Genomic DNA, 16,342 nt, shown 5'->3' on the forward strand with positions numbered 1-16,342 from the left:
CGGGAAATCGGAGGCTTACTGGCAGATGGCAACAACAAGGGAAACACTGAAGCAGCCCTGAGAAGGCACCTTGTAGGCCTCCAACTCCAACAGAGCGCCTGTACCGTACCTCAGCAGTTTAGAGTTTTGGAACCCCATTTTTTTCTGTGATGCGGCAACGATCCTGTGTGCATAGCAGGATGTCTGTCAGCATCTTTTGGCCTCTCCTCGCTGATTTCAGGAGCACATTTCCTGTGTTTGCACAAGACTGCACCGCCTGAGTACAGCTTCTAGACAAGGACTGAGCACAGCGGGGAACTAAGGCAGGCCTGCTGTGAGGAGATTTGGACTCTGGCCCATGGACTTGGCCTTCCAAAACTTTTCTGAGACTACATGACAGTCGAACAGGGTCTCACCCAAACTCTCTTTCTTTCTGCTTTCCTGAGGGTCAGATTTCTTTCCATCCCAGCGCCCTCTCGGGCTTCCTCTCCATTTTCCTACCCAGCAGCGATCCTATAGGGAGTCCCATTTTGAGTTCTTCTCAGAGCACCCAAACAAACATTAGAGGCTGCACTCTCGAATCAGAAACATTTGATTCAAATACCAAGTCCTCTTTCCTGTACCCCCAGTTCATGAATGTATAAATGAGGGTAACCGTAGCTACCTCAGAACCTTGGATCAAGTCTTAAACAAGGTACCGCATTTAAAACATTTAATTTAGCTTCAGATACCAAGCAAGAGTTCCATAGATTCTGATGGATATGTGCAAATAAGGCATTCTGAGTGGAGTGGACAGCAGTCCACATTATCATGGTGGTAAGAAATGTCACAGAAAGGCAGGAAGGACATGAAATAAGCATTTCAGGATTGCTTGAAATGAAGTCTAAGTAAAGAGTGACCAGAAACGGGGAGGGAAGAGAGTTGCAAACAGGGCCATTCCCATGCCTGCAACCTTTGGGATGCATTGCTTTTACGGTCGCTTTTTTTCACCACCCCCATCACTACATGTACTTAAGTTGCAGATGCAAACCTTCTCACGAGTACCATCCCCATTCTCTAATTCAAAGAATCTGACTAGTTGGGAGACACAGCGTTTGTTGCTTCACAGTCCCTCCCCCTCCGGATTCCAATGTAAGCAGCCTTGAATGGGGATTACTTGGAAGGAAAAAGATCTAATCACTACTTGGCCCTTGCCCTGAAAACTCTTTCATTCAATCCAAAAACATTAACAGGGCCCATTTTTCCCCTATGAAAAGTTAATCATTACCCCAACCTATGCTTGTCCGCTCTTCTCCTCCCCACCCCATGTCCCCACACAAGAATAATACAGACATGTTCATGAGCATAAGAATCAAAAACACAGTAATTACGTGGCAATGTGTAGATGTTCTGCTGGCTAAAGATTCGAATTCAAATCCCAGCCCAACCATTAAGCTGAGATGCAATCTTCAGCAAGTCAGTCTCGGAGCCTCAATTTCCTTTTCTATGTAATGGGGGGGGGGCATGAATCAAGCCACAGATGAGACTGCATTTTGAAACCCGCAAAGCTAGACACGATATTGTTTTTCAACATGTGTCATTTTGAAGGATCTAAAACTACCTCTCGTATACACGTCAGAATATTCATCCCTTTTCTGGTATCCTCACCCAGGGACTATAGAAGAAGAAATCTGATAGGTCTTATAAATATGCAGAAAAACAGCAGTCCAAAACTTCCGTGAGGAATTCTTTCAAGTGCAAATAAAAAGATCTGGCGATGGGTTGGAGAGTTGGGTCAGCAAGTAAAGGTGCTTACCTCTAAGTCTGATGACCTGAGTTCAGCCCTGGGTCCACGTGATAGAAGGGAGAGCCAACTCTCAAAAGTGGTCCTCTGACCTTTCCTTATGTTCTGTGTCACACGAACAATCCATTTGCACATGAACATGAACCTGTGTATGCACATGAACACATACATACACACTACATAAAGACATGTGATACTTTTTTTTGAAAAGCTGGTAGGGCTACCGAGAAGCTCTTGCAGAGGACCAGAGTTTGGTTTCCAGCACGCATATGAGATGGCTCACAACAGCCTGTAATTCTAGTTTTAGAGGATCTTGATGTCCCCTACTGGTCTACAAGGACAACTATACACACGGCGTACACACATTGACACACACACTGACCCACAGACACATTAACAAAATACATTTTAAAAAACAGAGGCAGTGATGAGAAATTCTGGGCTAGGCTCCTCCTTCAGCTTTGTACAGCGTAAGTTTCTTTTCCTGTTCTTAAATCTGTTTCTGGGGTTAGCTATTCAGTTCCTTCCTCCACCTTACTTGCTTTAAAGATAGGCTAGACTCTCATATAGCTGCAGGCGGCCTCAAGCTGAGGCTGACCTCAATTTCCTGGTCCTCTGGTCTCCTCTTCCCAAGTTCTGAGATTGCAGGCATATACCACCAAACCTGAGGTTTGAACCCAGGGCTTCACGCATGTTTTCCAAGGAGTCTGCTATCCACTTTGCACTATATTATTGTCTGTTTGCTTATTGCCTGGTACTCATTAGTGATCATGTGTGCTGTTGTTGTTGTTAAAGTCACTGATGTCCTACCAGTATTTTGCACAGTATTGTCCAATACTTAAACCAGAACTGAGAAAAAGGCTCGAGAAAGTGACTTGTGTAGGCAGAGAGAAACTCAAGTAGAAAACTCAGGTAGTGATAGCAGTGCAGAAACGTAAAAGAGCAAGTTTCTTGTGACTCATCTCTCTCCATGACTACATCCCACCTTCCCTCCTCCTCGTGTCCCATTGCAGTCACACCCACAGGACGGCTCCTTAGTGCACTTACTGTCTTTCATATGGATCCCATAACTGACCTTTTCCACTGCAAATCTTGTCTCATCACTTCCGTTTGCAACACTTCAAAAATGTCCAAGAAGGAAAAAAACAACTTTAACAACATCTCCAAAGGCCTTTGGATCAAATCTTGCTTTCCTACTAGACTGGAATGGTAAGAGTCAAAGGAAACTGACTGGCCTCTAAATCCCAGATTTCCTGGTTAGTGATAATGAACTACCTTGTGCCTAGGTTTTTTAAATCAGTAAAATGCAATATTTACAATATTTACTTTGTAGGGTCATTTTGAAAATGACATGGGGCTGGAGAGATGACTCAGAGGTTAAGAGCATTGCCTGCTCTTCCAAAGGTCCCGAGTTCAATTCCCAGCAACCACCTGGTGGCTCACAACCATCTGTAATGAGGTCTGGTGCCCTCTTCTGGCCTGCAGGCACACACACAGACAGAATATTGTATACATAATAAATAAATAAATATTAAAAAAAGAAAATGACATAATATTCATATTAGTTAGAATAGTGCTCTATAAACACTGGGTTTAGTGACCCTTCTAGCTTACAGTTTGTACACCATACCTTATTCTTTTGAACTGCACACAATCCAATGGTGTTTAGTACACCAGAAGCTCCATGCCTCCCTTGCCCCAGGTAGCCACTGATTTTATTTTCCATTGTTTGGCTTTTTTTTGTTTGTTTTTTTTGTTTTTTGTTTTTTTCAAGACAGGGTTTCTCTGTGGCTTTGGAGCCTGTCCTGGAACTAGCTCTGTAGACCAGGCTGGTCTCGAACTCACAGAGATCCGCCTGCCTCTGCCTCCCAAGTGCTGGGATTAAAGGCGTGCGCCACCACCGCCTGGCTATTTTCTATTTTTGTGGACTTTTCAAATAAATGGAGTCATACTCTGTGGTCTTTTGGGTCTTACAAGCTGTATTTAAAGTTCTTCCACGCGGGGGCATGTATCTTTCTTTCTATGACCATATCACGTTCATGGTCTCTCTTCTGTCCTCAGCTTCCTCCACCCCCACGTGCAGGACATTCTTCTACTCGCGATTCAGCTCCCTAGTTTTGATGGAAGAGTAAGATTCCTTCCCACACGCTGTTGATGACAGCCCTCTCCCATGCTTCACCCCACCCACTCTGGGGTCAGCAAGTTCCTAGGTGCTCCCTCAATAGCCAGAACGACTTCTCCGTGAAAAAAAAAAAAGGTCTGTTTTTCTCCTAGACTTCCAGATGACAAACCTGTGGGCGCGTGTGTGTGCAGGGAGCAAATCCTAACAAACCTAACAAAGCAAGTGTGTGAGTCAGGACTTGATTCATTTTTTGAATTAATGAAATGGGAACAGGAAAAGAATGAAAAGGGAAAGGAGCTTAGAAAGGTGCAGGCTTGATTGGGAGCAGGCCCGGCAGCTTTGCTGTTACCCTCAAAACTTCGTAAATACTGCTCCCTTCAAGCCGTAGCTTCTCAAGCAAAACGCAAGGTCTGTTTCTTTTCTGTGGAATGAAGGGTTCACCTGAATAAGCCCTACAATCCCTTTCCGTTCTGACACTGATTGCTTACAAGTATATGTTTAATTAGTCCCGCAATTATGAAGGCAAGCCGAGACCATGACAAATGCATTAAAAATACATTTCTCTCAAATTAACACAAAATGGCACCATGCAAACCAGGACTGTTTCCCTTAAAGCATTAGCAGCATGGCATTAGCTGGGGTCAAATAAACAAAAAATTAAAATGATGTCTTACATTAGAAGAAATGAAGAAAACAGCTTCTTCCATCAGCTAGAAGCTTCTGAATTCTCTGCTAATCAATTCTGTCTTGACACTTGATTGAAATATTAGCAATGAGTGCCTCTGCGTTCATCAGCCTTTAAAGGCCTGAATTAATTTGCCTCAACCTTCCTGGTTTAGTAAATTGGAACAGAAAAGTAAAAGGCAGCATCCTACTTAGAAAAACACTTTCTGGATCCACCAGCCAGGCCTGACTGATCTATCTGAATTGGCTTCCTTTTAACAAATCTTGCTGCAGATGCTTCTAGGCACGAGCCGCTCTCCCTCAGAGCAGCCTCTGCAAAAGCCAAGTGGCAGGAACAAAATAGTTTGGAGTTGCAACATACTCCACAGATAGCAGCAGGGACTCAGGAAGAGGAAGCATTTCCTGGACGTGGTGCCCACATACTGGCCCACACGATGTTCCCTATGCTCCTGTGCGCAGTACTACCGATTAAGATTATTCTCCTTTCACAATGGGGAAACTGGGCCACCGGGAAGCAGAGCAATCACCCAAACACATGTAACTAGTGAATGGTAGAGATAGGGCTTAAAGCCAGTCCTGTGGGAGTATCAGGACAACATCCACAGCGCTGCCTTGTATTCTTTATCTGCCTGTCACTCTTATGGAACTATGAGCTTCCAGTGGGTTTGGACCACAAGCACCCACCACAGTGATTGACATATTGATTCATCATTCTTTCACAACAGTTTTATTGAGTATACGCTCCGTGTTAAACACTGTTTTAGGGCCTTGAGAATAAAGCAGTGATCAAGGCAATAAAACAAAACCTAAAATAGCATAGCTTACAACTAGGTAAAGAGACATATAAGTAAAACACATTTTCTATTGGGGGGGAGTAAAAAATAAAAGTTAAAAAAAGAAAAAAACAATGAGATCAGATCACAGGGGGCTGGTGAGATGGCTCAGTGGGTAAAGGTACTTGCCCTTAAGCCTGGTGACGTGACCCTGACCTCCACAAGAGCTGTAGGGCATCCACCACCACTAACCATACTCAATTTTTCCTTTGTCTTTGCATATGTGTGTGTGTGTGTGTGTGTGTTCTGTCTTGAGACTAGATCTCTCTGTGTAGCCCTGGATGTCCTGGTACTGGCTCTATAGATGAGGCCAGCCTTGAATTCACAGAAATCCACTTGCCTCTGCTTCCTAAGTGCTGGTATTAAGGAAAAGTTTAACCACGCTCAATTACATGCACAAATTTAATAAAAAAAGGAAAAAATAATTTAAAATTAATATTAAAAAAAGAAGCTAAAATCAAGACTAGTTCACAGGGTTGGGGCCTTGGATCAGTAATAGAGTGTGTACTTAGCTGCATGAGACCCTGGCTTTGATTCCCACAGCACACACATGCTAAAAAGAACAGCAAATTACCTTGGAGTCCAGAGGAGCAGTGTTTTCCTAGGCAAACATGATCAGGCAAAATTTCTTAAAAGAATGGGCAATTCCTTTGCTCAGAGACCAAAGTGGTAGAAAAGACAGCAAGACCTTCATGATGAGAAGGCCAACCATGAGAAAAGTCAAAAGAAGTTATGTTCCAGGCAGGGGGGCTAGGGAGTACAAAGGGGGGGGAGGGTCTGTCAGGAAGTGAAGGATAGTCTGAGAGTCTGTCAGAGCACAAAGGGCCTCACCGAATGTAGGGACGCTGAGGACCCAGACTTCTGCCCCCTATTGATTTATGAGATAAAGTCAGTACGGAGGGAAATCCATTTTCCATAGGGGATGCTCAGAAGCGGGGCTTTGAGGGGAGAGAAACATGGGTCTTCCAGGCTTTCTCTTCTCCTGGGAGTCCTCTCCTTTGCAGCCGACCCTCATATTTTACCATTCCCCCCCCCCCCCATCCGCCTCCTCCTCCTCCTCACACAGCTCGGAAACAGTTTCAGCATGCAAGCCCGCTCCATCAACTCCTCCTGGGGCCATGAGACGATCGGAGCCTCACATCCCCAAACTTGTGAGTCTGATGAGAACAGGGAACAGCAGTGACAACGACAACACCGCCATCCGAGCTTGGGTTGAAAATTCACGGGCTTCTGTTTCAGCCCTGGAAGGACGTGGGCAAATTTAGCTCAGCTAAAATCACAGTCTAGGTAGCTGGATTTGCTAAACTATGGAGAACAGGAAGGAAAGCAAGCCTCAGAAAGACTAAACACAGGGGAGTAAGAATTCCAGGCCATGGCAGCAGCAGCAGCTTCGGAGAGGAGGCCCAGCATAAAAGGCGCGCACTGTTTCCAAGCACTTCTGACTCCCTACTGCCCCTCTGTGGAGAAACACTCGGAAAAATGCTGTCTCCAGGGGCTTATTGTGGAGGAACATTCTAGGCCATGCTCTGCCTGCTTTTGGACTACCTTCCACTTTCTCTAAAATCCAAGTAGCTCAGAAAAAGGTGGGGGGTTTTCACAATGGGGTGCTCTTTACTCTCCTTATTAAAATTTAAGGCCGGCAAGTCAAGCTCGACATTGAACTTAGCGGTTTTTCGAAAAGAGCAAAAAAATTGCACAGGAAAGTAGGAAAAAGGAAATAATAAAGATAAAAGCAAAAGTAAATAAACCGGAGGATGTAAAAACAGTAGAATTAATAAATAAATTCAAGAGCTGGTTGTTTGAAAGGGCTAATAAAATAGATTAAACTCCAGAAAACCTATGTAAGAAAAACACACATAAAATTAGAACTGGGAAAGAAGATGTAGCAGCCAGTATAAAGAACAATTTTAACAGGAAGGAAATCCTAGCCATAATTGTATGCTAATAAATTTATTCAAATACACTGCAGTGGATGCTTTATTTTACAAAATATAAAATTCATGTTGCAAGTAGAAAATCTGAATAAATTAATAACTGAGAAATAAATTGAGGGACTTGTCACACAAGGTCCATAAAACTAAGAATAACTAATTTCAAACCTTCAAAGAAGAAATCAGAGAAAAATGTAGGATCTACCTAGTTCGCTACTTGAGACAGATATGGTGACAGCTTCAAGGCCCAATGGCAGCAAAACAAAAGAAAAGGGAAAAAGGAAAACCAAAGGACAAAATCAAGTCATGATAGTTCATACATCAAAATTTTAGCTCCAGTGGGTTACCAGGTAAAGACATGTCCTGCCTAAGGACCTCAATTCAATCTCCAGATCCCATTTGTAGAAAGAGAGGATTCCTGAAAGTAGTCCTTTGATCTCCACAAGTACCTCTACACACACACACACACACACACACACACACACAAATATGTGTAATTATTAAAATTAGCACAAACACTAGCCAATACAATTTAACAAGGTCTGAAGTCAGGGAACAAACTTGACAATAAAATAGATAGATCCTGAACACAGAGTGCTTTGGCCTAAAGGCAATCAATCTTTCAGCATAATACTAAGTATAGGTCCAATCAGTGTTTTGGCCCATCTCTAACTAGGGATGCTATTCCCAGGAAAGGCATAGTCACTAGGTCTACTAGAAAGGACAGGGCTCTGGATCGAATTCAGGCAGCAGAGTGCCTGCCTAGCATGCACTAAGCCCTGGGTTTGATCCCCAGCGCCATATAATTGTAAGCCCAGTGCTCGGGTGGTAGAGGTGGAAGGATCAGAAGCCCAAGGTTATCCCTGACTACTTAGTGACAACTAAGGCTAGCCTAGGACACATGAGGTCTTACCGCAAAGGACAAAGAAAAGGAAATGGAAAATGAAAAGAAATGAAACTAGAAGCTACTTGAAAGATGTCACCAAAGCCTCTTTCTCGCCATGAATGTGTTTCACACAACTATGATGTTGTGCTATTTTCTAACATTATTCTCAAATTTTGGTTCCAGATAAAGGCCACAATGATGGGGTAAAGCATGACTAGAATGTCCTTGGAAACCAGCAGTTAGTCCAGATTACCAGCCACTTGCTCATAAAGTCAGGTAAATAAAACAAAGAAGGTGGGTTTTAAATGAGCAAGAAAACAAATGATTGTCATTCTTGAAGTTTGATTGTCGGGGACTCAGCCATCTAAGGACTCAGAACTTCTTGTCTTCGGCAGTGGTGGGTTGTGAAGATAATAGTACGCTGCGGAAATAGGTGGGAACTGACAATGAGTTGGGCCTCTGAAAAGCAAGCATCAGCTAAACCTTCTAGTTTCATCTGGTGCTGTGTTTACTTATTTGCCTTTGTGCTGCTGTTTTTAGAAAACTCTTAGTCAATGTTTCCATCTTACCTCATCTAGTTTAGAAGGGACCATGGAATGGGTGATGTATTTAAACCAAAGAAGCCCTTTCTTCACAGGCAGAAGCTCATTAAATCATCCTACGTTATCTCCCCCTGTGCTCTCCCAGCTCCTGCTAGGTTAACAGGTGCTGACAAGCACCACACAGAGAGCATCAAAAGTACGCACTGGCCTAGTAATCAGGGCTGGATTGGAAAAGGAGCTCAGGAACACAGAGATAACAATTGTTCTCTACTGAACAGTCTTTTTTAAAAGAGCAAAATTAGACTCAGGTCAAGGAGGAACTCCAAGGATATCACAAAAGACCTTTTTGTATATGAAACACAGAAGAACAGAATAATGTAATAACAAGAAAGGACTGTGGGCTCTGTGCTCTTGTCCAAAGCCTGCTTGAATGTCAGGTGGTGGTGGCCCAGGTCTTTACTCCTAGCACTCAGGAGGCAGAGGCAGATGGATCTCTGTGAGTTTGAGGCCAGCCTGGTCTATAGAACTGTAACATGAGGGCCGGGCTTGTTGGGGTTTCTGTCCTGCCTGGTCCCCTAAGCTGTTAGTCCCAGAGAAAATCACACACAGGTCCACATAGGTTATAAACTGATTGGCCCATTAGCTCAGGCTTCTTGTTAACTCTTGTAGCTTATATTAGCCCATTGTTCTTATTTATGCTAACCACATGGTTTGGTACCTTTCTCAGCCAGGCAGGTCACATGTTGCCTCTCAGTGGTCTGGGCCGGAGTTGGAGCGGGAGCTTCCTGCTTCCCAGAATACCCCTGTTCTCTTTTTTCCACCTCTCCTTCCTGTCTGGTTTTTCCGCCTATACTTCCTGCCTGCCCAATCAGCGTTTTATTAAAATACATGATTGATAGAATACAGATAATTCTCCCGCACCATAGAACAAGTTCCAGGACAGCCAGAGCTACACAGAGAAACCCTGCCTCGAAAAACTAAAAACGAAATACATACATGCATGCATGCATACATGCATACAAGGGGGAAAGCACTCTCCCAGATGCTGCTCGAAAAGATAATGCATGCAGTATAGTGCTTGAGAGTGTGCATGTAACCTCAAACCTTCTACACTTGAGTTTTGGCTCTGCCATTCACTATCTTAGTACTTTAGTTCTGTGCCTTAGTTTACTTATCTGTAAAATGAGTCGCCTTGCACACCTGCTGTGGCAATTAAATGAGGCGGCTGATATGCCACCGGCCAGGATTTGACATTATTGAGCTCAGCTTCCTCTACAATACTGCAGTGGCTTTTTCTGCATGGATCTGTTTGCTTATCCTGTTGTCACAGGCAGTTGGGCTGCTGATGCCCTCCCCTCTTGCCTTCTTCTTTGACTCTTCCTATAGCCTCTTCAAACACCCCCTCCCTACAGAATGCCCTTTTGCAAGCTGCTTTAAAGCATCTCCCCGTCAAGGCTCAGTACCCTTCTCCACCCCAGCACTGGTGATTGCTTGCTCTTCCAGGAAGTCCAGCTTTGCTAATGAAAAATAGCCAGGGCTGGGAGGCAGGGTTTGCTCTGTAGAGAGTCTCAGATGCGAAGTAACAGCTGTTCTGCCACAACTGTTGTTTGCGAGAAATCCAAACTGCTCAGCTCAGAGCCACGCCAACAGGAATTCTCTCAGATCACTGACTATGCCCTAATTAGTTTTTTGGCTGAGTCCAACTTCATCAGTGACTCGTATGTTTGTAAAGAAAATAATAAAATCTTCATTTACCTTACTTTGTACTACTTTGACATCGTTGACCAGACTTCCTAATAACAACATCACTGCATCCCAATGCTCTGTCTTTGAGTCTCATCCTGGAACCCTTTTAATGTTTGTATTTTGCTTTTTGGATTGGGTTTTGTTTTGTTTTGAGATAAGGTCTTAATCTATAGCCCTGGCTGGTCTGCAGCTAGCCATATAAGCCAAGGTAGATTCGAACTCACAAAGTCTGTCTCTGTTTCTGTAGTGCTGGGATTAAGAAGTGTGCCACCAAAACCAGCCTTCTAAGTAGTTGTTTTGCCCTTCGTTTTCAGCTTCCTTCCCTACTCTCCACCAAGTTCCTAAGCAGACAACTGTAGCCAATCAAAGCTATGAGTGCAAGGTCTAGGGATGTAGGTTGGTGGTAGAGCACTGGCCTCCCATGCACAACAACCTGCATTTAGTCTCCACCACTGTAAAAGAGCAAGTCTGCAGGTTACTTTGTGCATGCCTGCAATCCCAGTACTCAGTAGGCAGAGACGGGAGAATCACTGGGAGTTCAGTTAGTCTTGTCCATATGGTACTCTCTAGACCATCTAGGGCTATATTCCAAGAACTTTTCTTAAAACAACAGTAACAGCAAAGAATATCAGATCAAAAAAAAAACCACCTACCAAGATTGCTTTAAAAATTTCCATAAGCTGGGGGCTGGAGAGAAAGCTCAATAGGTAAGAGAGCTGACTGCTCTTACAAAGAACTCAGGTTCAATTCCCAGCATGCACACAGCAGTCCACAACTATTTACAATTCCAGTCACAAGAGATCTGATGCCTTCTTCTGACTTCCGTGGGTACTAGGTGTGTCTGTGGCGCACATGCATACATGCGTGAAAAACCTCCATACACATAAAAAAATTAATAAATCTTAAAGGTAATTTAAAAATTCCATAAGCCAAATAGAACTTTTCACAAAATTGCCTGGCTCAGTGAGCATAATATCACAGAACTTGTCTTGTAAGGCTACAGAAGAGGCCCATCCAGGGACCACTGAGATAGCACAGAGGGTAATACTACTGGCAAGCCTGACAATCTGAGTTCAATCCCTGGAGTTCACATGGCAGGAAGAGAGAACCAACTCCCACAAGTTGTCTTCTGACTCCTACATGTGTGCTGTTGTATACACTTCCTCGCACTCTGACAATAAACAAAAATAAATTAAAAAAAAACCTAAATGGATTTAGAAGAAAGAGATTCATCCCACTCCAAATAAAGAGCATGGGGACAGCGGCAATCCAGGCGCAGGGCTAGCACATTTTCATGGCACTACATTCTGTAAATTAGCCACCAGATAACATGACAAGGTTGCAAATCTCTCCATGACCGCCTCCCCCCACTGATAATCTGCATCATCGTGGTCCCAGAAACAATGGAACCAAGTGACTCTAGCCTGCAATCCCTGAAAATGTGAACCAAACATAGATCTTTCATCCTTTCAAGTTGTTTTCTGGGGTATTTTCTTCACTGTGATGAAAAATCTAATATAGCATGCTTCTGTTCATAACAGAATGCCTAATTCAAACTGAGTTAAGCAAAAGGGATTTTTTTTCTTTTTCAATACAGGATTTCTCAGTGTAGTCCTGGCTGTCTTGGAACTCACTCTATAGAACAAGTTGGCCTCAAACCAATAGAGATTCACCTGCCTCTGCCTCCCAAGTGGTGGTGGGATTAAAGGTGTGCGCCACCATGCCTGGTTTAAACAAAGGGGATTGTTTTGAAGAATGTAAAGAAGCTTTCATGGGTAAGTAGGGTTCAAAGCACTGTCCAAGGAAGGCTGCAGCTCTGCTTCTATGTAAAATGTTCAGCTCTGTCTGCCGCTCATATTGCATTCATCTTCAGGCTGCCATCCCTCATTATTGTAAAATGGTTGCCAAAGCAACAAGGCTATCTATTTCCTCTTGTACATCCTAGGGAAAAAGATCATGCTGCTTTCTATCACCATGGAAAAGAAGTCCCAGGCTCCAGCTAACTGAAGCATCGCCAGTTCAGCTTTTGTGATCACCACATGCTGAATAGCTTAAGCCTGGCAAAGAAATAGACTGTCTAGATTGGTGGACAGTAGTTATAGTGGATGTGGCATTTAAATGTCAAATGACAACTTCAAAGAGATGTTCACTACAGGAAACAATCGTACAGGGTTAGGGCTTAAGGTCAATAAAAGAGTGTTTGCTTAGTGTGTGCAAGGCCTTGGATTCCATACCCAGCACTATAAAATTGGAGGAGGGAAGTGAATAGAAGTAAAAGGAGGCTGGAGATACTCTCAATTAGTAAACTGTTTGCTGTATAGGCATGAGAATTCAAGTTTGGATCTACAGCATCCATGTAAAAAAAAAACTAGGTATGGCATGATGTTTCTGTGGTACCAGTGCTGAAGGACAGGCAGATGCCTGCAGCTCACTGACGAGCCAGCCTAGCTGAACTGGTGCCCTCTAGTTTCAGTAGGAGACACTCCCAAAAACTGAGGGACAGAGGTTAAGGAAGGTACTTTGTTGATGAAAGTTTCTGTCCCTCCCAGTCCTGCAGCATTCAGTCCCAAAGAAACACACAGAGGTCTACATTAATTAGAAACTGGTTGGCCTATTAGCTCAGGCTTCTTATTAACTCTTATATCTTACATTAACCCATAATTCTTGTCTGTGTTAGCCACGTGGCTTGTTACCTTTTATTAGTGAGGCATTCGAATCTTGTGTCCTCTGCATCCGGGTGACAACTGCAGAATTCTCCTATTCTGGTCACCTGCCTATACTTCTTGCCTGGCTACTGGCCAATCAGCATTTTATTAAAACAGTACAAGTGACAAATCTTTACAGAGTACAAGGCCATTAAGACCATTGTCCCACAGCAGCACTTGACAATCCCTCTCCTCCACATGCACATGTGCATAACATAAAAACATGTACAATCACATAAACCACAAAAAAGAAAACAGTTTATACAGTAAATACACTCTTTAGCTCATTAACCAAATACTCTTGATAATTTATGCTAAAGAATAAGTATTTTAAAGTTATATGCATTAATGTTTATCTTTATCTCTGCAGTATATGAAAAGTATTACAAGCAATAGCAAAAACTGTAGGGCAGCAGAGATGGCTCAGCAGCTAAGAACACGCGCTGCTCCTCCAGAGGACTGGGGTTTGGTTCCCAGTCACCACATATTGGCTCACTATCATCTATCACTCTTGTTTCATGGAATCCAGTGCCATTTTCCTGGCCTCTGCGAGTCCTGAATGCATATGGTTCACTTACATACAGCAGGCAAAAATATCCATACATATAAGATAAAATAAAATATGTTTTAAAAATAATGAATATTATACACACTTAAATGTACAAATAGTTTAAAAATGTTATCTATGTAAATCAATACTCTATGGATTGCTATATAACTAATAAGAAAGGTAGTCATAAAGAACACGTAATGGCATGAAGGTACATACATTATACTTTATATTTTAGTGTAAAATGTAATATAAACTGAATATAAAATTCTGTGAGTACTAATCTTTTTTGTTGGTGGTGTTTTGTTTTGATTTTTGAGAAAGGGTTTCTTTGCTTAACAGTTCTGTCTGTCCTGGAACTCGCTTCATAGACCAGGCTGGCCTCGAACTTATAGAGATCCACCTGCCTTTGCCCCCTGAGTGCTGGGACTAAAGGTGTGCGCCACCATTGCCCAATGTGAGTACTAATCTTAGACTAGAACATGGAAAGATGAAGAGAGTCATATTAAGGAAGGCAATTAAGGGTATTTTCTCCTCTCTAGCATTGTACTAAGTGCTTCATAGGAGAGCTTACAGAGGGGAGAGTGAAGTAGGGGAAAGTGGAGTAAGGGTGAGTGGAGTAGGGGTGAGTGGAGTAGGGGAGAGTGGAATAGGGGAGAGTGGAGTAGGGGAGAGTGGAGTAGGGGTGAGTGGAGTAGGGGAGAGTGGAGTAGGGGAGAATAGTGTAGGGGAGAGTGGAGTAGGGGAGAGTGGAGTAGGGGAAAGTGGAGTAGGGGAGAGTGGAGTAGGGGAGAGTAGTGTAGGGGTGAGTGGAGTAGGGGAGAGTGGAGTAGGGGAGAGTAGTGTAGGGGTGAGTGGAGTAGGGGAGAGTGGAGTAGGGGAGAGTAGTGTAGGGGAGAGTAGTGTAGGAGTGAGTGGAGTAGGGGAGAGTGGAGTAGGGGAGAGTAGTGTAGGGGAGAGTAGTGTAGGAGTGAGTGGAGTAGGGGAGAGTGGAGTAGGGGAGAGTAGTGTAGGGGAGAGTAGTGTAGGAGTGAGTGGAGTAGGGGAGAGTGGAGTAGGGGAGAGTGGAGTAGGGGAGAGTGGAGTAGGGGAGAGTGGAGTAGGGGAGAGTGGAGTAGGGGAGAGTGGAGTAGAGGAGAGTGGAGTAGGGGAGAGTGGAGTAGGGGAGAGTGGAGTAGGGGAGAGTGGAGTAGGGGAGAGTGGAGTAGGGGAGAGTGGAGTAGGGGAGAGTGGAGTAGGGAGAGTGGAGTAGGGGAGAGTAGTGTAGGGGAGAGTGGAGTAGGGAGAGTGGAGTAGGGGAGAGTAGTGTAGGGGAGAGTGGAGTAGGGGAGAGTAGTGTAGGGGAGAGTGGAGTAGGGGAGAGTAGTGTAGGGGAGAGTAGTGTAGGGGAGAGTGGAGTAGGGGAGAGTGGAGTAGGGGAGAGTGGAGTAGGGGAGAGTGGAGTAGGGGAGAGTGGAGTAGGGGAGAGTGGAGTAGGGGAGAGTGGTGTAGGGGAGAGTAGTGTAGGGGAGAGTAGTGTAGGGGAGAGTAGTGTAGGGGAGAGTGGAGTAGGGGAGAGTGGAGTAGGGGAGAGTGGAGTAGGGGAGAGTAGTGTAGGGGAGAGTGGAGTAGGGGAGAGTGGAGTAGGGGAGAGTGGAGTAGGGGTGGCAACGCTTAACTCCAAGAATAAGTAGATGACAATAGATTTTTTCAATCTGTTTCAGTCTTGAAGGCAGTAAAGGTACAGCCAGCGCCACTTTGGAAACAGAAGAGAAGAACACTTGTGGTACCTGCTGTGAGTTTATTATTATCCAAATGTTATTCTCAGAAAGAAACCAAATTTATCTAGCGCAATGCCATTGAGAGAAGCGGGCATGGCAGAAAACAGAAGCACCACCTGTCCCCAGTATTTAATTACTAAAGGCAGTTGATTATGAGAGATATGTGTGAATAAAAAAATGATAGCCTAGGGGGCTGGAGATATGGCTCAGAGGTTAAGAGCATTGCCTGCTTCTTCCAAAGGTCCTGAGTTCAATTCCCAGCAACCACATGGTGGCTCACAACCATCTGTAATGGGGTCAGGCACACACACAGACAGAATATTGTATACATAATAAATAAATAAATATTAAAAAAAACCTGATAGCCTAGATGATGGAATAAGGCGTATCTGAACAGAAATTTACAAAAACAACAATCAGAATACATGGAATTAAATCATATGGAAATTCAAAGTGAGCTATTAGGACCCATTCCTCAGAGAGGTGATAGTACTTTTAGGGATGATAGGAGAAGGCCAGGGGTGATGGTACCTAAGGAGACCCTGTCTCAACTGGACCTTACCCCTTGCAGCTAGGTACTATGGATTGGCCGGGGTGGGGGGCCCGCAGAGACAGTCATTGTCTTCAGTTGTGTCCTCACCATCAAGTCCACCAGGCTCCAATGGAGAGTTCGAAACCAGTGGTCACACTAATGACTCTGGTTAAACTCAGAGAATCATAAAACAAAAATACATGAATATGGGAAGTGGATATGTTGAGAGGAGGAGGGAAGGAGGTAAGAGAGAGGGTGTAGGAATAATTAGAATGCATTTTATATCTAT

Source organism: Microtus pennsylvanicus, chromosome X, assembly GCF_037038515.1.
Source record: "Microtus pennsylvanicus isolate mMicPen1 chromosome X, mMicPen1.hap1, whole genome shotgun sequence".
Lineage (NCBI taxonomy): Eukaryota > Metazoa > Chordata > Mammalia > Rodentia > Cricetidae > Microtus > Microtus pennsylvanicus.